General features: G+C 39.0%; 2 pseudogenes; both read right to left on the bottom strand.

Moving 5' to 3' along the window:
* Positions 1 to 126: 126 nt before the first annotated feature.
* On the bottom strand, positions 127 to 1,072 carry LOC140844350 (olfactory receptor 9G4-like; annotated as a pseudogene).
* Positions 1,073 to 6,421: 5,349 nt separating this feature from the next.
* On the bottom strand, positions 6,422 to 8,003 carry LOC140844349 (olfactory receptor 9G19-like; annotated as a pseudogene).
* Positions 8,004 to 24,718: the final 16,715 nt, after the last annotated feature.

The following is a 24,718-nucleotide window of genomic DNA, read 5'->3' as shown; positions in this document are numbered from 1 at the left end:
GATTTGATCAATGCATCATTGTTTTAAATATAATTCGTATTTATAGAAATATTGCAATATTTACAAACGTGAGTAAAAGCCACTAATTTGGAGAATGCAATCAGAGCATTATGCAAAAGATCACAATCATCTCAGTGCCTTTATGGTCTGTATTGCTCTATGGAAAGCCTCTTTGACATCTTTGTTTCTCAGGCTATAGATGAGAGGGTTGAGCAATGGGTTGATCACAGTGTAAAACAGAGCAGCCACTTTGTCTCTCTCCAGAGAGTACGTAGAACTTGGCCTTGAGTACATGAACAGCAAGGATCCATAGAAGAACATGACAGAGATGAGGTGAGAAGCACAGGTAGAGAAGGCCTTGCGCCTTCCTGAGGCCGAGTGAATCCTCAGGATAGCCAGAAGGATGTTCACATAGGAAATCAGGATGGCGAGAATGCTGGAGAGGACCGTGAAGCCCACCACACCTAGGAGCACTTTTTCATAGACATGGGTATCTGTACAAGACATTTTTACCAGTGGTGGTGCATCACAGAAGAAGTGGTCAATGATATTCTTACCACAGAAACTCAGGCGGAAAGTGTTGGCAGTATGGGCTATGGCATTCAAGAGCCCTCCTATGTAGGACCCAGCAACGAGTGCAGTACAGAGAGAACTGGACATAGCACTTGAATAAAGTAGTGGGTTACAGATGGCTGCATGTCAGTCATATGCCATGGGTGCTAGGAGGTAACACTCAGTGTAGGTTACAGCACAGGAGAAGAAAAACTGGGCCCCACACCCAGCCAAGGAGATGTGCTTATCTTTTGAAACACAATTGACCAAGATTTTGGGAGTATATACAGTAGTGTACCAAAAATTCCAAGAAAGACAGATTGCCAATGAAAAAGTACACAGGTGTGTGCAGACAGGAATCAATACGGATTAAATTAACCAAGGTCATGTTCCTTGACAAGGTTATCAAGTAGAGCATCAGAAATATTCCAAACAGAATCAGCTGCCACTGGGGGTCTGCTGAGAAGCCCACCAAGATGAAGTCAGTCAGGATACTGAGATTTCCCACTTCCATGTCCATGGGGGAGAAAGCCTGATGAAGACTTTGAGGAATAAAAATTACTTTGTGATTTTTCTATTGAAAGAAATTAACACAGGTTTCAATTAACTCGACAATTACTGGGTACCTTATAGATGTTCTTATTTTCTATTATATAGTTTTTATTGAAGTATAGTTGACATACAGTGTGATATCGGTTTCAAATATACAACAAAGTTATCTACATTATTAGATGCTCACCCCAACTAGTGCAGTTGCTATGTGTCAACAAAGATGTTACAGATTGACTGTAGTCTCTGAGCTGTGCTTTCATCCCCTTGACTAATGATTCTAAAATGGTAGAACTCCAGCTTGTGACTTGCTAAGACCACAAGAATTGTTGTTAGAATCCGATTTTGGAATTAGAGCTTTCTACGTAATCACTATTTAGTGTATGGCACATTCCTTAATCTCACAAGCAGACAAGAAAAATGAAGCCACCTACAGGATGGCTGATTGGGTAAAAAAGATATTGTAAAACACGCAGGCTAATGTTAGGCACTTTGCGAGCACCCAAAAACAGTTAGTATCCTTCATATATTATTGAGGGATTTTGTTCAGAGGTTGTGCTGATGTTATACAAATTTTACCCTATTATTTCTGATATTGTTAGTACAAATAGAAATAGATATATTTCTATATAGATTATATATATATAGCACAGTAAATGTCAGTAAATATTCTAAGTCCTAATCTTAGTCTATTTAATCCTTTCTATGATTTTATAAGGTAAATCCTACCATGATCATATTGGAGTTTAGGAAACAATTTCAATGTCACAGAATTGGTCAACCACAGAGCTTGTATTTTCAACATAGAATTTTCTTGATCAAGAGTATATTCTCTCAACTATTCCACCATTTATGTCTTCCATGCTGGAATTGTTTCTCTTTTGTTCTTCTATATAAGGCAAGCTATAATCCCCTGACAACCTGAACTTCTTTTAAAAATACTTTTATTTAAAGACCACTTTCTCCCCACTTCCTCTTATCGATTGAGATTTAGATACATAGTTGAGGCACTTTTTTATAGGGAGGTTGCTAAACATTAGGAAAAAAAACAGTTTTAATTTTCAAGTATTGTCTGAATCCTTCAAAGTTCACGTCTTAAAATGCTAAAGCTCTCAGAAACAAGCTAAAAGATGTCTAATTTAAAATACAGAATTAGTGGTGATGGCCCCAGTGACCAGCTGCCTTACCCTCCGTGAGGGCAAGCTAAAACCAACACAGGATTGCACTTTACTTCAATATTTACTTTTCAGCTAAGCCAGAGTCAGTTTATAACTAGAATGCAAATGCCAGTTTTCTCCCTCAATGTCTGCTGTTCCTGCTTATAGGAAGCGAGCATCTTAATCTTTAAATATTGAATATTCTCATCTTACAAATATAGTTGATGATTTTCACAGAGGACATAACTTGTTTGGTAATGTTGTGAAAATAAAGCTTGGAATTTTGAGGATCATTCCATTTAGTGACTATAAGAATATAGCGGAGCTCTCCCATTAGCACACAAGACACAGATGCTTTAGTCTTACACCCAGTGTTTCATAAGCTGGCTTTAATTTACCTTTATAACCTCCCCTCTTACCATTTGTCGTCATCTATTCAGGATTACCTCAAAATTACTCACATGATTGATTTTGTCATAATAATCTCACACATCCTGGGAGCTTCACATGTATACTACTTTGCCGGTATTCATTTGTGCACTGTAAGTTTTTTCTGAATCTCCTTAAACTTGAGTAGAATTGTCCTGTCAGGAATTGATGGTTATTAAACTTAAGATATATAAAACGATGGGTAATAGCCACCATCTCAACAGTTACTATGTACTTTTTCTGCTATATTATCACTTGTCTAGAAATGAAAAATATCTGGAATGTATTAAGCTTATCTTTATACAATATAATTAGGAAAATGGAAATGACCTCTTAGAGCAAATCGCTGCTCTTTTAGTAGGACCTTCAAAAGAGGCAATTAACTGAAAAACACTACTTCTTTGGGCCTCCTGCTCAGTCTTCCCAGAAGAAGAGATGTTTAAATGAGACCTGAACAATGAGCCTGATGGCAGCCAAGGTATGAGTAAGGGGAGGGCGGGCTCAGTTCAAGGAGAAGAAAGAGCGTCTCAGAAGCCACTTAGGAATCAGCGCTTCTCACCACCTCCACACCCGGTCCAAGCCACCACCTTGTTCTGCCAAGGTTATTGCAATATCCTTCTGATGGGTAACACACCTGACCCTCTATAATCTATTTCAGTATATCAGTTGGGATCGCACCTTAAAAAAATAAGCATGTCATGACACTCCTAGACTTAAAACAATGCTACACATGCTGCCAATTTATTCTAGATTAAAGTGAAATTCTATACAATGGCCCAGAGAACACTCATGACCAGGACATCTGTTATCTACAGGCTTATCTCCTAAGACTTATGCCCACTTTCATTCTGTTCCAGCACCGCTGACATCCTCACTCTTTTCTAAACCAGCAGCCCTGCTCAGCATTAATTACAAACTATCTATTCCTTGGCCTGAAACACTATTCCCCAGACATTTGCAAGGTTCACACCATCATCTCCTGGAAGTCGCTCTAAGTTCTGTTTAAGGCCCATCCTCATCACTCCACTTTAGATTTCATGCCCTCTTCCCACCAACAATACCATCTTCCTACTCTGCTCAGATAAGATTTATTTTCCCCAAGTCTTAGTGTCAACATCCAACTCTACTTCACTATGTTTATTGTCCATTTTTCCACATCAGAATGCAAAAACACGGGTCAGCAAGATTTCTCTCTTTTGTTTACTGCTATATCCCAGCATATAGAATACTTCATAGCAATTAATTAGCACCTAATAAATATTTCTAGAAGAAACAAATAATTATACCTTGAAATGGATTTACCTGAAGTATTGTCTCCCTCTTGCTGAGCACAAACTATTCAGCACAAACCTATGCTCAGGTGGCTCTCTGGGTTCAGTGCGCTGTGTCACTAGGAAGGAGGGTAAACCAAAGAGGGAGGGTCATAAGCAAGACCTCCAGCACATCCTGAATTTGAAATAAACTGCAACAAGGAAATGAATGTGAAGAAAAAGACACAGAAAAAGGCAGAGCCAGTCGCGCTGAAGTGTCCCATGGAGAAGGGCTTCTAAGGTGTGTGTTCCCTGTGGCTGTTCTGCTAACAGCCCCTCCACTACATTAAGAATTCTCTGAAAATTCTGTGGGAGAATGTGTCCCTCCAGCACCTGAAAATGCGTAGCCAGAAGTGAAAACATCACACACTCACAGTCTGGAGGGCAGGGAGGACCACAGCCACTAGAGTCAGAAAGCATGTCCAGGTCACAGTGTCTTGGCCTCTTGATTTCTCCACTGTGTGAATGAACATATAATGACCCCTCATAACTACCAGACTGAGTTTCAAACTCTAGAAGGTCACATGTATCATGAGTTGGAACCCTCTTCAGAAGAGTGTGTATGTGAGTGTGAGTGTGTGTGTGATTGGCTAACAATAATCCTTTGCAAGCCAGCCCAGACTCCATATCTTCATTCTAACAGTAGCTGAGGTCACAGAGAAGCCATACCTCCTACATTCCCCTCATCCCAGGTGCTTACCCTTGATCAGCAAACACTGAAATTGACACTTTTTCTCTCCCCTGTTTTACCATGCTTTATTGGGCATGCTACATATTTCTTCGAGAGCCCTTTGGGACTGCCTCCACAGAGTGGCTCAAAATTATGTATCTCAGTCTCCAAAGAACCAATTAGAGTTCATATGGAGTATGGATAATTATAAATTGATTAGGACATGGTGAAATAAGGCATATTTTATTCAGACTACACTGTATTAATGGATATATGTCACAATAAAATTATTAAGTATGTCAAATAATAGAAACTTTCCAGTTGGTATTTCTTACACTTTTTCAGAACATATCATGTGTCCATATATTGTGTCCTTCCCATATGCCCCTTTCTCTGCCCAGGCTACTCTTTCTTGCCTCTTTCATCAGGAAACTCCTATCGGTTCTTTGTGTTATATTGTGAACAAAATCCACTCAAAATTCATATGCTGAAGTCCCAAATCCACATACTCAGAATGTGATCATATTTGGAGATAGGGCTTTATAGAGGTGATTAAGTTAAAGTGAGATGATTAAGGGCAGCCCTAATCCAGTCTGTCGTGGAAGAAATGGAAATCTGGCCCACAAGTAGACGCCAGCAAAGTTTGTGTACAGAGGAGACCCGTGAGTAGAGAAAGCAGGAGGGCGGCCATCAGCAGGCAAAGGAAAGAGGCCTCAGAACAAGTCAGCCCAGGTGCCACCTTCATTTGGCCTTTTAGCCTCCAGAACTGTGAGAAAATAAACTTGTGTTGTTCAGCCACCCAGTCTTTGATACTTTGTTATGGCAGCCCTAGCAAATGATTCCACTTGGTTATCAACAGTAGGGCTTTTTCAGTTGGTGCAACCTCATGTTTTACAGGTAAAAGACAAAATTGGGAAGTGTGATGCATCATAATGAAATTCTCTCTTACTTTTCACTTGCTTATACATAGAACTGTACAAGCAAAGAAATACAAACATTTATAGACACTTAAGTGTTATCATTTCTTCACACAGAGATTTTCACTCTGAATATCCTCTTGGGTATAGAGCTTTTTGAAATCTCTATCTTTCTCTACTTGTTGTCTAATACTATCTATATGTTCATTTCCTTCTCCGTCATACAGCTACTACATGTTTGCCCACGATTCCTTTGTCAGGGAAAATATTCTTATATGGAAACCTTGCAATCATTCAATGTAAATATATATTCTCTCCTGTATCTAATGCCAAGGAAATCTTTCTATCATCTCAAGCAGAGATAGAAAATCAGATAAGAAAAAATAAATTAGTTTCTAAGGAGAACTTACAATAGGTATTTTTCTTTTGGCTTAACTCACTCTCACTCCCAACAAATGCCTAAGAACCTTTGAAGCCAGAATTTCTGGCATTGAATTCCTGTTTTTCACTATGAAGTAAATGATTTGAAATATTCATTTACTCCATCTAATCATGACAATGGTTATATAACCAATTTTACTATTCCCTTTAAGAGATTAAAGTAATATATTTACCAGCAACTTATGAGTCGTTAAGTGACTTTTTTAAACTTGATTTTTTTCAACTTTCTGAGAATAGACACTGTTGCTAGAATGCATGCACAGCAGTTTTTCCAAATGTCCCAGCTTTAGTCATTTCAAACATATTCAAAGACAGTGCCAACTCAAAAAGAAAAATGCAGTCTGATGTTTCCACATTATACAATGATTTTTTTTCTTACTTCTTTATTACTGTGAGTATAGGCCAATACTAAGAAATGAAGATAATCTGCCAAAAAAGAAAAAAGCCATAGCCATTGCTGACCAAGTATTTCCATTTAGGAACACTTAATCTACCTACCATTTTCCTCACAGCATCTCTAACATCTTTATTTCTTAAGCTATAGATCAAGGGATTCGACATGGTTATCACCACAGTATAGAACACCGACACCACCTTATCCCTTCCCAGGGCGTAGCTGGTACTTGGCCGGGAGTAAATGTAGAGGATGGAGCCATAGTACAAGGTGACGGCCGTCAGGTGCGAGGCACAGGTGGAGAAGGCCTTCAGGCGGCCCTGAGCAGAGCGGATGCTCAGGGTGGCAGCGATGATGAAGAGGTAGGAGGCAAAGAGGAGCACACAGGGAGCGATGACGTTGGAGGCAAGTAGGAAATAGAGCACAGCCTGGAAGCTCCCCTTCACGTCACAGGCCAACTTCACAAGTGGGGGAGATCACAGAAGAAATCATCAGTGACGTTGTCCCCACAGAAGCTCAGGGTAAATGTCTCACTGGTGATGATGGCTGAGCTCAGAAAGCCACCAAGGTGTGAAGCTGCAACATGGCTGGCACATGACCTTGGGGACATTGCCTGGGAGTAGAGCAGGGGGCTGGACATGGCACATAGCGGTCATAAGCCATGGCAGCAACAGGTAACACTCACTATCGGCCAGTCCTGCAGCGAAGAGGTACTGAGCCAGGCAGCCAGCAAAGGAGATGCTTTTGTTATCAGAGATACAGGTCACTAGGATTTGGGGGGAACAGCAGAAGAATACCAGAGATCCAGGAATGACAGGCTTCCAATGAAGAAATACATGGGTGTGTGGAGCCGAGAATCAGCCCAGATCAGAGAAATCAGGGTCATGTTCCCTAGAAGACTGATGACATAGATGATGAGGAAGATGACAAAGAGCACTTTCTGTAGCTGCAAGTCAGCTGTGAAGCCTAAAAGTACAAACTCCTTCACTTTGGTGGAATTATTCTCACCCATTGATTTGGTTTTCTCTGGTTCCTTTCTGTGAAAAAATTAATAAGTAAGTCATGATTTAAGATATCAGTATGTCACCCCCTCCCTTATCATTTGCCATTTTAGATCATTGAGAAACTCAACTGATGCACATTCATTGTTCACTGTGAGATGTGTTTATGCTGAATTGGTTTCATCTTGTGGATAACGGAAATCAGTTCTATGCTGCTGAGAGATTGATTATTATACGTGTTACAATATGTGTTCCCTCACACATTTTTTTAAAGATTTTCCCTCCTTTTGGGGAGAGGGTTATTAATTTTCTCTTCTGTTTCACGTAGGGTGATGGGAACTGAATAAGACAAGAAAAAGAGAATTTGAAAGAATGCTCTGGCTTCTTCTCAGCCCTTTGAACTGTTTTATATTTACCAGAGGATTGTACAGATAATCTTTATTATTCGGAATAGGTACCTTTATTATTCTAACCATATTTGGAATATCCTTGGAAGGACATTTACATTAATTTCTTTGAAAGTCATAATTATATTTTTTCAACATTTTATCCACAAAACCAAGAACACAGCTATGTATCATGTAAAAACTGTGTAACTTGAATAATAGAATAGATTTACTTAGATAATAGGAATTTGAGGCTACCTGTATGACACTCAAATGAGATTGAAAGGATGGGAAAATACTAAGTAATTAATATTCATTATGTTTGCAATTTGCTTGAATTTCCTATAGAATCAAGAGTAAAGAAAAACTTAAACTGATTGATCTGAGTGGGCTGGAGAATAAGGTAGGCTCTGGGATGAAGGGTTATTAAGTCCAAATTTAGGAATCTTGAGAAGGGACAACCATCAGAGTGTACCATAATTGCAATCACAAGTTCCTTATATGCAGGAGGCAGAGAGAGGTTTGACTATAGACACAAGAGAAGATTTGTGGCCACCGAACCGAGATTGCAGGGTCACAACCACCAGATAAGCCAGTAGTCACAGAAAGTCTAACATGCATGGAGTGGATTCTCCAATGGAGGCGTAGGTGGAGTGTAGCCCTGCAAACACCTTAATTTTAGCCCAGAGATAAAGAGTTTGGACTTTTGACCCCCAGAACTGTGAAAGAATAAACTCTTTGTTGTTTTAAACCACCACACATGTGGGAATTTGTTAAGATAGGATGTTATGGAATTCAACCTCTCGAACAGTCTTTTGTCCTTCAGGGTCAGAGCAAGAAACTGGAGTGTTGCCAGCAAATGGGGGGAGAGGGACCATCTCTATTTGTCTATGTTCCAACCCACAGGACCCACCATACCCCTCAGATAACACAATCAAAAAAGGCTTATATTATGATTGTCAGAGTTCTTAACTGGCAGAGGAAGTAATATTTCTGCTATTAGATCAAAGGCCTTAAAAATCTCTTAATCCTAGAGGAGGACTTCCAAACTCATTCTATGAAGCCAGCATCACTCTAATACCAAAACCAGGCAAAGACACCACAAAAGAAGAAAACTACAGACCAATATCCCTGACGAACACAGATGTAAAAATACTCAACAAAATATTAGCAATCTGAATCCAAAAATACTTCAAGAGAATCATACACCATGATTAAATGAAATTTATCCCAGGGATGAAAGGATGGCACATTTGAAAATTCATCTTCATTCAACACATCAACAAAAAGAAGCACAAAAACCACATAATGAACTCTATAGATGCTGAAAAAGCATTCAACAAAATTCAACATCCATTCACGATAAAAACTCTCAAAAAATGGATATAGAGGGCAAGTTCCTCAACATAATAAAGGCCATATATGACAAACCCACAGCCAACATCATACTGAACAGCGAGAAGCTGAAAGACTTTCCTCTAAGATCAGGAACAAGACAAGGATGCCCACTCTCTCCGCTTTTATTCAACGTAGTACTGGAGGTCCTAGCCATGGCAATCAGACAACACAAAGAAATAAAAGGCATCCAGACTGGTAAAGAAGAAGTCAAACGGTCACTGTTTACAGATGACATTATACTGTACATAAAAAAACAAAAGACTCCAAACCAAAACTACTAGAACGAATATCTGAATTAAGCAAAGTTGCAGGATACAAAATTAATACCCAGAAATCTGTTTCATTCTTATACACTGATGATGAAGTAGCAGAAAGAGAAATCAGGAAAACAATTCCATTCACAATTGCATCAAATAGAATGAAATACCTAGGAATAAACCTAACCAAGGAAGTGAAAGACCTTTACCCTGAAAACTACAACACACTCTTAAGAGAAATTTAAGAGGACACCAATAAATGGAAAGACATCCCATGCTCTTGGGTAGGAAGAATTAATATTGTCAAAATGGCCATCCTGCCTAAAGCAATCTACAGATTCAATTCAAACCCTATCAAAATACCAACAGCATTCTTCAATCAACTGGAACAAATAGTTCTAAAATTCATATGGAACCAAAAAGACCCCAAATAGCCAAAGCAATCCTGAGAAGGAAGAATAAAGTGGGGGGGTATTTTGCTTCCCAACTTCAAGCTTTACTACAAAGCCACAGTAATCAAGACAATCTGGTACTGGCACAAGAACAGACCCACAGACCAGTGGAACAGGATAGAGTCCAGATATTAACCCAGGCATATATGGTCAATTAATATACAATAAAGGAGCCATGGATATACAATGGGAAAATGACAGCCTCTTCAACAGCTGGTGTTGGCAAAACTGGACAGCTTCATATAAGAGAATGAAACTGGATTATCGTCTAACCCCATACACAAAAGTAAACTTAAAATGGATCAGAGACCTGAATGTAAGTCATGAAACCACAAAACTCTTAGAAGAAAACATAGGCAAAACTCTCTTGAATATAAACATGAACAACTTCTTCATGAACATATCTCCCCAAGGAAGGGAAACAAAAAGCAAAAATGAACAAGCGGGACTCTATCAACTTAAAAAGCTCTGCACAGCAAAGGACACCATCAGTAGAACAACAAGGCATCCTACAGTATGGGAGAATATATTCATAAATGACAGATCTGATAAGGGGTTGACATCCAAATTATATAAAGAGCTCAAGCACCTCAACAAACAAAAAGCAAATAAGCCATTTAAGAAATGGGCAGAGGAACTGAACAGATAGTTCTCCAAAGAAGAAATTTAGATGGCCAACAGGCACATGAAAAGATGCTCCACATCACTAATCATCAGAGAAATGCAAATTAAAACTACAATGACAAATCACCTCACACAAGTTAGGATGGCTAACATACAGAAGACAAACAACAACAAATGTTGGCAAAGATGTGGAGAAAGGGGAACCCTCCTACACTGCTGGTGGGAATGTAAATTAGTTCAACCATCATGGAAAGCAGTATGGAGGTTCCTCAGAAAACTAAAAATAGAAATACCGTTTGACCCAGGAATTCCCTCCTAGGTATTTACCCTAAGAATGCAGCAGCCCAGTTTCTAATAGACATATGCACTCCTATGTTTATTGCAGCACTATTTAGAATAGCTAAGAAATGGAAGCAACCTAAGTGTCCATCAGTAGATGAATGGATAAAAAAGATTTGGTACATATACACAATGAAATATTATTCAGCCATAAGAAGAAAACAAATCCTACCATTTGCAAACAACATGGATGGAGCTAGAGGGTATTATGCTCAGTGAAATAAGCCAGGTGGAAAAAGACAAGTACCAAATGATTTCACTCATCTGTGGAATATAAGGACAAAGACAAAACTGAAGGAACAAAACAGCAGCAGAATCACAGAACCCAAAAATGGACTAACAGTTACCAAAGGGAAAGAGACTGGGGAGGATGGGTGGGAAGGGAGGAATAAAGGGAATAAGGGACATTACTCTTAGCACACATAATGTAGGGGGAGGCATGAGGAAGACAGTATAGCACAAGTAGTGACTCTATAGCATCTCACTACGCTGATGGACAGTGACTGTAATGGGTATGGGGGCAACTTGATAATGGGGGGAATCTAGTAACCTCAATGTTGCTCATGTAATCGTATATTAATGCTAACTAACTAAATAAATAAATAAATAAATGGATGAAAGAATGAATGAATGAATAAAAAGTAAAAAATCTCTTAATCCTGAGAAAAACAAACACAATACTTAATTTTTTTAAAAGACCCTGGCTCTGATATTTCTTGGCTGCTACCAACTTAAAATAAAATAAGCTCTATTGTCTCACCTCCCTTTCTTCAGGAGGACTAAGAGCTCTCAGATGTGATGGACTACTTTGAAATCAAGAAGCTAAAACTGTGTATTGCATTCTCTATGATTTCATGATTTCTTCACCTCTGTAATCTGTCCTGCAGATATATTTGCTTTCCCTCCCAAGGACGTCCAGTTGTACCTATGTTATGATTCTCAAGAGTATCATGTGTCCTCACACAGAAATTTCCCCTTCCTTAACATGTGACTTTTACATATCCTGGGAAATTGCTGGGTTTGTTTGCAAATGTAAAATAGCAGAATGAAAGTTGAGAGAATGTAATCTTTGGGGTTTTCCTTTACAGTTATTAAAACACAAAATAAACATATATGTGAACGGGTACATATATGAACATGTATATCAAGGCTGTTACAAATATAATTGGGTTGAAGGTGTTTAGTGTGAGATATAAGAGACAAGGTAAATAAATTAAGAAAATGATGAAAATGAAAAACAAGATCAGGGCATAAAAAGGAAGCAAGGATACAACCCACCACACACCAAGTTTTGTCCTCTGCTCTATGCAGACCGCATATTCCACTCAAATCTTTTTAGCAGCCTATATATAATTGGTAGCATCCAAAAGACAAGTAAATTATCAAAAAGGCTGAACAAAACATTAATCATTCTTAATACTAATTTTGAAATCATTTCTCCCAAGGGTTTTTGTCAAGAGAATGAGTGAAATATAATATGTGACATATTGGAATAGTACTCTTACATATGTACACATAAGAAGAGCTCTTTTGAGCTACCTTTACATGCCTTTCCACTCATAAACTTAAAGCTGGCTACATGCCTTGTTAGATTAAAGGGGTGCTTGGAAACCTTCTCCACACAAAGCATCTGCCCTGTCCTTCTCTCAGCATTTCCTTTCATGAGACCTTTTAAGAAGTGCATGTCCCTGGAGTGGTCATCCAACAGGAGCTAATCTCTAAGTGATCTCTCAGTTCTCTCCAACCTTAAATGCACCTGCCATCTGGCTCATTCCATCTGATACATTAATCAGAAAATTCTTGTATTATAGATTAACTATAAATGCATGGAGTGATCCCAAAGAGATAGTTATATCTATATATAAAATGTATCTATGCCTATCTATGTCTGTTTTTCTGAATATAAATCTTGGAAAGAAAGAGATAGATATAGATAGACAAAAATAGATATAAATATAGATACAGACAGATACATATATGAAAATAGAGAGATAAAATTCTACTTCTTTCTTTAAGGAGCTCCTATCCCATTCACTGCTAAACAGAGAAAAAGAAACATTTTAAAGTCATGAAAATATCAACCCATATTAGTATTTCTATACTCTGACCTATTCTAATGACTAATAACTTTCCTGCAATATAAAAGAGACAACAGTGGGCCCCATACAGTCCCACACAGCTACAGAGAGTTTCTGAGAATGAAAACATCTATGAGGTACACATCTAATTGCCTGTTTCACCAATAAAGAGAATAAGAACTGGAGAAAAACTACTTGGAGACATATCAGTCCCTATAGTGATTTACTGACCTTTCTACTCTGGTTAATATAATACAATATTTACTTCATGAATATAAATGGCTACTTCATTTGACTTTGAACTTGAGTCCATATTTTCTCACATTACCTTAGGATCAAAAATGCCTTCTATTCACTCCACAGGAATCTTCTTTCCAATGGCAACAATACTGGAGAAAATATCAGCCTGAGCATCTCCTTTGGGATATTCTTCAAAAGCAGACAGGAACACTACATGCTGCTCTGGTGCCAAGTGAACAATGATAAGGCTCAATTATAGTTGCCTTTCTGAAGTGAAGTAGGGAGAGATCATTCATCATGCATATAATTGGTCCAATCAACCTATAAAACCCTTTTCTTTGTGAGCTGCATTTATGCATTTGAGATAAAAGAGAATTTAGCCTGAAGAAGGACTAACCAACCAAATAGTCTGCACATAATAGATGCTCAAGAATTTTCCATGATTCATAGTGATAAGAAGAAGAAGACCATAGGGAAGTTAGTGCTGAAACATGTTGGCATCACTCAGTAAAAAGTGCTCATTTTACAAACAATGAAATTGAAAGACAGAATTTGAGAAATGAAAACAGAACAGAACCAGTCATAGGGTTAGAGCTAATTTATCTCTACATCAGACCATGGCTAGATCTACTCATTCAAAAGCATTTATTGGACAACAACAAGGTCCCTGACATTGAGTGAGATGTTGGGAGAAATACGACTGTGGGCCAAGGTAAGGTCTTAAGTGAGAATCAGCCTACGGCAGAGACCACCTAAATATGAACCCGGGTCTACAGCTCATTGGCTGTGTGACCAAGAGCAGGGTTCTTAAACTCACCAACCCTCAGTTTTCCTAGCTATAAAACGGAAATAACTTGTCTTCCTCATGAAGTTGTGAGGATGAAATGAGATAGCATATGTAAAAGTTCTAATAAATATCAATGAAAAAATAAAAAAACAAGGCAGGGCAAAACTTAAAGTAAAATAAAGATACAGTGCTTACCCTTGAGGATCTTACAACCTTATGGGGGAAGTAACCAAGTAATTATATAAACGTATACTTAGGATGAGCATTATGGAGTCATAAAAAAAAGGTGTCACGAGATTGTATTACAAGACCTGACATGAGTGGGACCTTTGGGAAGAGCTATCTGAGGAGGTAATATTTGACCTGGAACTGAAGAGGCCACTGGCCGCAGGGGGTGATGAAGGTGGGGTTGCAAGCTGCAGAGAGGGAAGGTAGAGTAGCAAGTGCAGAGGTCCAAGCTGAGAAAGCACTGTGGACTCGAGGAAGGAAAGAATGTTCAGAGGGGTTGGACCCTTTAGAGGTAAACGGAACAGCACTAAGCTAGGCAAGAGAGGTGGGCCAGGCCAGACAGCACAGGGACTGGGCAGCAATGACATGGGAGTTTATTCAAAGTGTAGCAGGGAACCACTGATGTGTTTTAATCAGATACATAGCGTTCAAATAAAATTCAAATAAAGCTCTCTTCACAATGTGAAAAATAGAAATGTGAGAGCAGAGAGAACAGTTCCAATGACTACCTCAGAAACCTGAGCAATTGCTGATAGCCCTGGGGCCTGGGTGATAGCAAGGGGTCTGGTGCCCAAAATATCACTCTGAGAGATATGTGGAGAGTAACATGTATGTGTTGGTGATGAAAACTGTGAGCACCCGAATATCTCTGCAATTCTTGGTCTTTGAAAACAGCCACTGTCTTCTCTATCAGGGGAATAATATTCTAATAATTTTGTCTAGTGTAGGCATCTTGCAGGAGAAACTATCTTCTCAGTCCCTACTTCCAACACCTCTCATTGCTTCCACGTCCGAGAGAGTTATAGCCAAGCACAGCCCAGTCGGGAGTACAGGGACAGCTCGGGGAGGACACGTGCGGACACCTGAGGAATAGTGGGACTGTGCTAATTGTCATAAGCAGGGTCTGGGGTACTTGCAAGGAGTGGATTCTAAGGGAGTTGAACAAAGGTGGATAAATTATGAAATAACAGCAAGAAGGGCCTGTCATCAATGCAGCTGAGATGCAAAATCACCCTTACATTCTGTAAAGGAAGGAACACAAAAGCTTGGGGAGACAGCAATGCTGGTGTCGAACAATTATAAATAACCTAGTCAACCATTAACTAAACCAGCAGTTCTCAAATCTTTTCATCTCAGCAACCCTCTATAACCTTAAAATAACTGGGGACTCCAAGAGCTTTTGTTTATGTGGGTTATATCTATCAATATTTACCATTTCAAAAATAAAGAGTGAGAAATGTTAAATGTTTTTAGTAATTCATTAAAGATAATAAAACACCCATTATGTGTTAGCATAAATAATAGGTTAATAAATACAGATAACTGTATTTCCATGCCAAGCTATTTATAGTGAGCAGAATGACAATGTTTTGTATTTGTGAAATGTTTGGAAATGTCTACTTACACAAGACAGCTGAACTCTCACAATTGTTTCTGAATTTAATCTATGGAGAGCTATTATTTTGACTGAAGTATATAAAGAAAATCCATCCTTAAACACATACAATTAGAAAAGAAGAATATTTAAATATTCCTTATGTAACTGTGATACTGCACTTTGATACAGCTTAAGAAGTATTTTCTTAAAGGTTATTTTCATTGTGAAACACAAAGCCAATATCAGTAATATCTTGGACTATTGTGTAAATAATTTTTCAACTGTGGACCTCTTAAAAGTGTTTAAAGAACACCCAAAGTTCCCTAGAGTACATTCCAAGAACCACTGCTCTAAAAAAAAATCTCTTGATATAGCCTGAAGGACATTCCTTTCACCATGCATGAGAAAATGCTTTAGTGAGATCATTTACAATCTCTCTGACTGTCCTCAATAAGCTGGAAATGATACTAAGAGATGCCGCCATCGAAGCACATTTCTTGTTTTGAAAGAGAATAATGGATGGTGTACAGCTGTAGCTAAGAGAAAACATATAACCATTACAGATCAATTGGGAACAGTTACTGTAATAATAGCCACAGGAATATTTTATAGTTAATGAAGATTAGAAACAGTTATGCATAAATTGTGGTACATCATAGTGACATGGCGAGACAGACAAGTTTCAAATCTAGGTCTGCTCAACTCTAAAACATATTCTCTGAACTACTGAAATATCCTTTATATCTACTGGGCACATACAAGTATTAGGGACTATACCACCCACTGAATTTCTTCTTTGGAGAAGTGTCTGTTCAGATCCTGTGCCCATTTTTTAATTGGATTATTTGCTTTCTGTTTGTTGAGGTGTGTGAGCTGGGAAGTAGTGATAACAAGGCACAGGCCCTGCTCTCATGGAAAGAACAGTTCTCGGGGAGAAAGCAGCATCACTATCAAATCAATGCAATAAAATGTGTCAGAGATGTGCATATAGATTTATGTAAAGGCCACAGTGACAGCATAAACACCAGTGTCAGGGATTCTCAAGTAAGGGGTTGTGTATGTCTGACAGAGGTTATACACTGCAGGAGATATTAATTAGTCTTGAAAATGGAGTAAAGATTCATGAGTTGGTCGGAGCATGAGCCAGTTACTGAGCTGGTGGTCTCAGCTTCAAGTGCACTCTCACCCACTGCTCTAGGACACCTGGGCTTCTGCAAATCACAGTCCTTGCTTGCCAGATTCTACCTGCAAAGGGTGCAGAGCTGGAAGGGGTATAAAAGATCTGCTCCTCTGTCTTTACTTCCTGTTCCTATCACCTTTATTTCCTCTTCCTGTCACCTCAGAAATGCTGCTTCAGCCAAATTTAGCAAGTTTGGTCCAGGGGTAGTAATAGATTCCAGTTTGCAATTTTTCCAACACTGGCTGAACCAGCCTTGTGACAGCTTCTCAGAGGGACCGGCCTCAGACGTGCATGTCCCAAGGCCATGTGGGAAGGAGGCTCCTCTGGACTTTGCTAAATAGTAACCCCTTCCCGGGGGTTTGAGTTTCAGCTTCTCAGGGTACCTGCTTCAACTGTCTAAGTTTTAAGAAGATTTAAAAGATAGAAATGACTTTTCCCTTTACTGTCCCAGCACTAAGTGTGGTAGCTGCTTCCTGAAGTCACGACATCTGCTCTAAGTTTTTCCTTTTGGTCTTTCAAATCTTTAGCAACTAGTTAGCAATTCTTTGTATTTAAATTTACTCTGCTCAAATAATTGCTGGGGTTTCCTGTCTCCTGGCCAGACCCTAGCTGACACAAAGAACAATTCTTTCAAAGAAAACCATACATGTAAAGACATTGGAGTATGACAAAAATATTTGCTACATGAATGAATGATTGAAATATATTCCTTATCCTCAAAGTACTTAACATTATTGGAGAGAAGAAAATTTTTTTAAATATTCTCCTCTCTATTATAAAAGTACTTAGTTCACCTGTATTTTAGACCCCTGACTGACTACTAAATAACATATGAAGTAAGCCCTGACTGTGATAGGGGTAGAGTAACAATAGCGGTCATCTCATTTAACCACACTGAAATCCCATTCCTAGTACAATGTCTCACTCATAGGTGGGAGCCCGGTTTAGGAAGTCACATCACTTGCCCATGATTCCCAGATGGAAGAGGCAGAAACGAGGGTTTAACTCAAGCCCTCTGGCGGCAGACCCTACAAACAAAAGAAAAAATCTTGCTGGAGATTGCTTTCATAATTTCAACAGTAGTCTGTAGAGAAATACGAAAAATTAAAAAATGGAACTACATTTGCTCTCACTTTTCCAGCCAGGGGAAATATTACTTGCAGTCTGGTACTATATCCGACCCAGACTGACTATTTGCAGGAAGACAGCAGGTCTTTCCTGTTTTTTTCCCTGGAAATTTCTCTTGGATTTATCTTTTTCCTTCATGTTTTCAGTTTTGACAACCCTTGCTGGACCAACCACAATGAACTGTCTCAAAGATATCAGCCTCTTTGGCCATCACTCCCTCTGAACTTGAAGCATTGTATCATCACTGAGCTTCTGGCCAATGGTTTCTCCTGCTTTAGTCTCTCCTCCAAAAGGAGGAGACACAGCGTCTCTAAGAATCCCCTGAAAAACTTACCTAATTGTGTTACTCCGGTGCTGTAAAATAAATATCAGTTCCCCATTTTCTACCAAATTAAAACAGGTATGTCTATGAGTGAGCTTAAGCTGTGTTCCTATTTCTATTTATTTCACTGAATATAGAGAAAGATGCAAATGTAAACTTACACAAGGACCAAGGAGCCTCCTTGGACAAGGACTCAGCCTGGGGGAAAAGGGAGCCTAATCATGCAGACCTGAACCAAGGGCAAGGGGGCAGAGGTGACTTGTAGGTTCTGAATTAAGTAATTATTATTCAGTTATAACAGAGAAGGAAATCCTACTATTTGCAACACCATGCTTGAACCTGGAGGACATATTGCTCAGTGAAATGATCCAGACACGGAGAGGAAAATGCTGCATGACCTCATTTTACATGTAGAATCAAAAAAGCCAAAGTCCTAGAAGCAGAGAGGAGAGTACTGCTGCCAGGGTCTGGGCAGTGGGGCAAATGGGAAGATACTGGTCTAAGGGTACACTTTCAGTTTTAAGATGACTAAGTTCATGAGATCTAATGTAGAGCATGATGACTATAGTTAAAAATACAATATTGTATACTTGAAATTGGTTAAGAGAGTAAATCTGAAGTGGTCTTACCAATCCCAACATATGGTAACTATGTGAGGTGATGAATGTGTTAATTACCTTGATTGTGATAATCATTTCAATCTTTTAAAACTTCTTACCACTTAGACAGTTGAAGCAGGTACCCTGAAAAGCTAAAACTCAAACCCCAGGGAAGGGGTTGCTATTCAGCAAAGTCCAGAGGAGCCTCCTTCCCACATGGCCTTGGGACCTGCACGTCTGAGACCGGTCCCTCTAAGAAGCTGTCACAAGGCTGGTTCAGCCAGTGTTGGAAAAACTGCAAACTGGTATCTGGTGCTACTGGTAGGCCAAACTTGCTAAATTTGGGTGGAGCAGCATTTCTGAAGTGACAGGAAGAGGAAATAACGGTGATAGGAACAGGAAGTAAAGACACAGGTGCAGGTCTTATATCCCTCTTCCAGCTCTCCATTCCTTGCACCCTTCGTAGATAGAATCTGACAGGCAAGGACTGTGATTTGCAGAGTTCCAGCCCAGGTGTCCTAGGGCAGTGGGTGAGTGTGCACTTGAAGCTGAGACCACCAGCTCAATAACCAGCTCACGCTCCACCTCATAAAGCTTTACTCCATTTTCAAGACTAATTAACATCTCCTCCACTGGGTAACATCACCAAAACATCATGGTGTACGCCTTAAATATATCCAACTTTTTATTTGTCAATTTAAAAAGATTGCCTTTTGATGAAATATTCAAGAATTCATAACTGTGATCTAGAAAGAAAAGGGAGAAACAGTACTGTGTCAGCTAAAGTGCTTTATTTTTGAGTGTCTGTAAAACCTACAGGTCGCCCCGACACTGGGACTAGAGAGAATGCAGCAGCGCTGCAGGTGGGTTTGGGGAGCCCTCCCACCACCCAGCCCACCCAGACCCACGCATGCGTGCCCACTCTTAAAGCACAGAATGGAGGAGAAGCCAACGTAAGGCAAGAGACAGAGAACATCACAGAGCACGTGTTGGATTCATGGGGACCACACAGGGGAGACAAAAGGACAGGGCTGCCCAGTACAACTATCAGGAGCCAGGGGCAGAGAACATTTTTTAGAAGGAGAGAAAGAAAGACAAGGGTCCTACTCCCTGACTGTGCTCCTCAACATCTGACAGATTCTTGCATGATGGGTCAGATCACCCCAAAATATATGACTGTACAGATTCAGGCTGGGTCATTTGCACTTCCATAAGTAGAAACTAAGTCAGAGAAAACATCCCTGTTGTTTGTGACCTTATTGTAACTCACCTGCCACTCTCAACAACCTCAGACCAACACGGCAACTTGAAGATGATGGGTCAAGCTCCTTTCCAAAACTCAAAAGATATATAACTGACAGCCAAAAAATGTATTTTCATTTAAGCCTAGCAAGGAAAGTCACCTTTTTGGAGAATTTTTGACACCTTGTGTTATGTAAAATTGATTCCACATGTTTAATGTAATGACACATGGGCTCAAGAAAAATCACTTTCCATTAGCCAGGCTCTGCTGCTCTAAAAAATTTTATAGAATCCATACCCTTCAAAGTATCCATGACAAGAATCCCTACTTAGTAGCATGTATTATGATGTAAAATCTATGTGTATTTGTGGTTATCTATTTTCCTGTCTCTTCCCTGAACCATGGAAAGCTGGGCCCTTATCTGGTTTTACTCCCTCATGTATTATAGTCCTGAGCTAGCAGGTTGTTAGCTATGAACTAAGTAATTAATATGCCAAAACATAATAATCTCTGAGTTATTTTTTAGATTAAAAAAAGCACCTCACAGACATGTGTACAATATCTTCTCATTTGCCTAGGTACACAAAAATGTTCATTCTTGTAAATAGATAAAAATCATTTGGAAGGAAATACGAATTATTAATACTGATCCATGTTAGAGAGAGAAACTTCAGGCCTGCACTATATCACTTACTGTGCACTAATTTTCATACCTCATTGGAGTATATATCCAATAAATTTAAATACATACAAATACTGGAGCATTTATCATGAACATATATTATTTTTCAATATAAAAGTATAAAACCAAACAATAAAAAGTATAACCATTGCCAAAAATAGACAGCAAATTTTGCATGACTTATAAAAGGGAGAAAATAAAATTCCACATACCTTGCTTTAATATTATTATTTTTTAAATTTTATATGTTCAAGGTATAGAACATGATTTAATACATAAACTTAGTGAAATGATTATTTTAATCTAACTAATTAACATATGCATCTCCTCACATAATTATCATTTTTGTGTGTATAGTAAGAGCAGCTGAGAACTATTCTTAGCAAACTTCCAGTATAAAACATAGCGCTATTAACTGTAGTCATGCTGTACATAGATCTCTAGAATTTACTCATGGAACATGACTAAAACTTTGTACCCTGATACAACATCTAGAGAGATGACCAACACCTCTCTATTTCCCCCACCTCCCTTCTCCTGATTTCACTGTTCTACTCTCTACCCTTATTTCACTTAGCATAATATCCTCCAGATTCATCCATGCTGTCAGAAATGACAGAATCTCCTTCATGGATATCCATGATGTGTGTGTGTGTGTGTGTGTGTGTGTGTGTGTGTGTGTGTGTGTGTGTGTATTTAGTCAAACACACACATACACACATATATATATATATATATATCATATCACAATTTCTTTAACCATTTCATTATTGATGGACACTTAGATTATTACCAAATCTTGGCTCTTGTGAATAATAATACTGCAACAAACATGGGAACACAATGTCTCTTCAAAGCACGGATTTCATTTTCTTTGGATATATAACCAGAAATAAGATTGCTGGATCATATGATAGGTCAATTTTTAGAGGAACTTCCATACTGTTTTCCCCAATGCTTGTTAACAATTTGCATCCCCTCCAAAAGAGCACAAGGGTCCTCTTTTTTCCATACCCTCGACAACAATTTTTTTTCTTTTGTCTTTGGATAATAGCATAACAGTTGTGAGGTGCTATCTCACCTTGATTTGCATTTCCCTGATGATTAGTGGTGCTGGGTGTTTTTTTATATACCTACTGGCTATTTTATGTGTCCTTTGTAAAAATGTCTATTTAAGTCCTTTACCCATTTTGGAATTGAGTTGTTTATTTTTGCTACTGAGTTGAGTTCCTTATATATTTTGGATATTAACCCCTTATCACATCTATGGCTTGCAAATACTTTCTCCCAATACATAGTGTACCTTTTCTTTGTTTTGATTGTTTTCTTTGCTGTGCAGAAGTCTTTTAATTTGCTACAGTCTCATATATTTTTGCTTCTGTTTTCTGCACTTTTGAGGTTATATCAAAAAACAATTGTCAAGACCAATGTCAAGGATCTTTTCCCTTGTATCTTCTTGGAGGAGTTTTTACAGTTCCAGATCTTACATTTAATCTTTAGCCCACTTTGAGTTGATGAATGCGTGTGATGTAAGGCCAGGGTCCCACATCACTGTCTTGCATAATTACACATACCTTTTTATTGCAACTCTCTCATTTTTATCTTAAGCCTTAATACTGTAATATCTAATTATTTAAACTCATTTGATAATTCAGGCCCTTCTCCCAAGCTAGTGTGTGTGCTCTGTCATATATCTGCTCTATTGTGGGTGTGTATATACAAAGTTTACATATAGAAGAAAATACATAAAATATATATGCACAATTACATCCATTCAGAAGATATCAAATCCGTCTCCAAGGAAAAGATCCAATTTTTAAAAATTGGGTAGAAAGAGAACAAAGTAGAGGTAAAGGAGGGCAAGAATCATCATTTCCCTGAATGCTCAAAACTATTTCCTTCCCTTTATTGGGTTCATCAGAAAATATCAGGAAGCAGTGACTCTCTTTTCCAAAAATTCTTTTACTACTCTATCAAAAATTTCTAAACTTCTACAAGAACATAACTGTCTTTTTTTTAATAGATGCTCCTTTGGGAATAGTCACGAGTTAATCATACAATGTTTAATATTCTCTTTCAATGTGATACCTATTTGAGCTTTCTTTTCTCCCTTCATTTCCTTCTTCCTCCCTCCTTCCTTCCTTCTTTCTCCCCTTCGTTTTTTTATGAGCAGGTATCATGGTACCCAAAGGAGTAACTATCAAGAGACTAGGTTCTTAACAGAGGTTGTACCACTAATTCCATGACCTGGAGCACGTCAATTCCCCACTCCACTTATTAATTCCCTCACCTGACAAGAAATTGTCAGCCCAGATCACCTGTAAGGTAGTTTTCACTTCCAACATTTCTGTAACTCACAAAACTATACGTGAGTTTGAAGCCTGAGCATCAGTAGTTAACTCTTCAGAGAAACCATTTTGGCAAAATACTGACTTAAATTATTCTTGCCAGTGTGAGACTGAGGCTCCAAGGGCCAAAGCTGTGACTGATCCCTTTTCTAACAAGATGCATTGGGCATCATTATGATTGATTGGGCGCTCAGAGATCGGCAATTACTCAACTTGAAAGAAATTATTTGCTTCACTCCTAAACAAGTTTCAGAGGAACTAATTAATCAAGACAATATTAAATACAAAAAACATCCTGAGTAGTAATGTCTGCTCAGCTCTAAAAGTTAGCTCCTCGAGTCTGGCACAGGTCAGAGAGCAAAGAGAGACTGACCCTGGGGATAGGCGTCACCTTTGTAAATTGATGTAAGGTAAAGGGCCACTTTTCAGTTCATTGATTGCTATGCTGTCTTCCTGGGGTTTGACCTCCTGCCCTACAAAACAAAACAGAACACAAATTTATTCCAGTTCAGCAAAAACTGACAAACCCAGCAGATTAATTTATGTAATCAGAAGCTGTAGGAAAGGCTGTAATTCAAATCTTTGCTACGTTGAAGAATGTGTGCCTTGCACAAGGACATCTCTAGGTATGAACACCGTATCTTGATCTGGAGCAAGTTGTTTAAAACTGTTGAGTTTCAGTTCCTTCAAACGTAACAGCAGGTTAAATAATAGTACCAAGAGTGAGGAATTAAATGAGATAATACATATAATGTGCCTGGAAAATAGTAAGGGCTCAATCAATATTAATTATCACTATTGTTTGATCATTACTATCATTCTCAACCAGGCCACTGCACTGACTCCTACCAGTTCTCCTCACCTCTAGTCTCTCCTCATTCCTGACCATCCTACTCAAAACCACCTCTGCAACTGGGAGCCCTGTATGTTATAAATGTTGGACTCTTCCTATGAAAAGAATAATGCCTCAAGTCCCCTAACTAATTAGGCCAGAGTTTAACTTCATCTGTTTTTCTATCCACATGCCCCATGGCTTTACTTCAGAATTCCTATAACCCCAGATAGACCAGACCCCTTCTCAGGTCCTATAATCCCAGGTAGACCAGACCCCTTCTCAGGTCCTATAATCCCAAGGAGACCAGACCCCTTCTCAGGTCCTATAATCCCAGGTAGACCAGACCCCTTCTCAGGTCCTATAATCCCAAGGAGACCAGACCCCTTCTCAGGTCCTATAATCCCAGGTAGACCAGACCCCTTCTCAGGTCCTATAATCCCAGGTAGACCAGACCCCTTCTCAGGTCCTATAATCCCAGGTAGACCAGACCCCTTCTCAGGTCCTATAATCCCAGGTAGACCAGACCCCTTCTCAGGTCCTATAATCCCAAGGAGACCAGACCCCTTCTCAGGTCCTATAATCCCAGGTAGACCAGACCCCTTCTCAGGTCCTATAATCCCAGGTAGACCAGACCCCTTCTCAGGTCCTATAATCCCAGGTAGACCAGACCCCTTCTCAGGTCCTATAATCCCAGGTAGACCAGACCCCTTCTCAGGTCCTATAATTCCAGGTAGACTAGACCCCTTCTCTGGCTCATCATCATGCTCTTTGTACTGTTCTCTGCACCTGGCAGC

This window comes from Manis javanica, chromosome 11 (assembly GCF_040802235.1).
Source record: "Manis javanica isolate MJ-LG chromosome 11, MJ_LKY, whole genome shotgun sequence".
Lineage (NCBI taxonomy): Eukaryota > Metazoa > Chordata > Mammalia > Pholidota > Manidae > Manis > Manis javanica.
Note: the sequence above shows the minus strand (reverse complement) of the source record. Positions and strands in the feature narration are given on the sequence as shown.